Below are 1,901 nucleotides of genomic sequence, written 5' to 3'. Positions count from 1 at the left end.
ACTCACATTTGGTACATTGCCCTTCTCTTCACCCAAATCTATATTTATCTCTATCTATCTAACAGTGTTCCTTCCCCTCCCCTCCCACCCCAGGCAACCAACAAAGAAAGTTTCCCTCCATAATAAAACCTTTCTTTGACCCTCCACAACAATGAACTAATACTATATTTGTCCTTCTGTGATTGACTTATTTCACTTAGCATAATGTCCTCCAGGTTCATCATATTATGCAGGGTTTTGCAGACTCTACATTATTCTTTAGTGCTGCATGCATCCCATTATATGTGTGTACCATAGTTTGGTAATCCACTCTTCCACCCATGGGCACGAAGGTTGTTTCCATCTTTTTGCTATTGTAAATAGTGCTATGATGAACATGAGTATGGATGTATCTGGTCCTGTCCTGGCTGTCACCTCTCTAGGATATATACCTAGTAATGGGATTGCTGGGTCAAATGGTATCTCCAATTGCAGCTTTCTAAGGAATCACCACATTGCTTTCCACAGTGATTGTATCACTTCACAGTCCCACCAACAGTATATGAGAGTCCCAATCTCTCCACATCCCCACCAGCATTTGTTATTTTCTGTCTCATTGAACCTTGCCATCAGTGCTGGGGTGAGACAGTCTCTTGTTATTTTGATTTACATCTTTCTGACAGCCAATGATTGTGGGTATCTCTTCATGTATTAGCTGGCCACCTGAATATCCTCCTTGGTTAAGTGTCTGTTCATGTCTTCTGTCCATTTTTCAATTGAATTGTTAATTCCTTTGTTGGTGAGGCATTGGAGTTTTCTGTAAATTCTACAGATAAGTCCCTTGCCAGATATGTAATTATTGGCAAATATGAATTTATTGCTGTCATTTTTGTCATGTGCTTTTTCATGGTGTCAATTTCTTTGTTCCATATAAGTTTCTATGCTGAGCTCATTTTGTTTATGAATCATACTATCACTTCCTTTGTTGCTCTTGTTTTAGTATTTGCTGCATATTTATGCTGGTCCTCTTTTTTATTTTGATGTGAAGGTTTATCATTTTTCTTTGAGGTTACCCTGTGATTTATAGTTTTCTTCCCAAATTTAGAACAGTCTATTCTATCTTGTAGTTGTCTTGACTTCCCTGACATCTGGACAATGAATAAGGAAGACTGAAGAAGAGTTGATGCTTTTGAGTTGTGGTGCTGGTGAAAAATGCTGAAGGTACCATGGATTGCCAAAGGAACTAACAGATCTGTCCTGGAGGAAGTGCAGCTGAGATGCTCCTTGGAAGCGAGGATGGCCAGACTTTGTCTGACCTACTTTGGTCATGTTGTCAGAGGGGACCATTCCCTGGAGGAGGATGTCATGTTTGGTAAGGTGAAAGGTTGATGAAAGAGGGGAAGGCCTTCAATGAGATGGATTGACATGGTGGCTGTGACAATGGGCTCAAGTATAGCAAGGATCATGTAGCTGGCGTGGGATCGAGCAGTGTTTCATTCTGCTGTGCATGGGGTCGCTGTGAGTCAGAAGCGACTTGAAGGCACCTAACAACAACAACCATCTAGAAGTTCTGTAACAACACAGGTTTTTTCCCTCTTTCTGGTTTGTAGTTGTCCTCCTTTGTCAATTGATGTCTCTGGTTCCCTGTTTATAATCTTATAGGCTTATTTACTTTGGATACTTTCATAGTGGGGTTGATTTCATAGTTCATTATATCATGATATGTGTTAATGGTCAGTTGTTGTTGGCTGTTGTTGCTTCTCTATCCAAAGGGCTCCCTTTAGCATCTCTTCTAAGGTTGGTCTTGTTTTAACAAATTCAGTTAATTTCTGCTTATTTGGAAATGTCCTAATTTCACCATCATATTTGAGGGACAATTTTGCTGGGTACATAATTCTTGGTTGGAAAATTTTCTCTTTCAG

This window comes from Orycteropus afer, unplaced genomic scaffold (genome assembly GCF_000298275.1).
Source record: "Orycteropus afer afer isolate SDZICR_OR568_19922 unplaced genomic scaffold, OryAfe1.0 scaffold00637, whole genome shotgun sequence".
In the NCBI taxonomy this organism is placed as follows: domain Eukaryota; kingdom Metazoa; phylum Chordata; class Mammalia; order Tubulidentata; family Orycteropodidae; genus Orycteropus; species Orycteropus afer.
This window is presented reverse-complemented; position numbering follows the sequence as displayed.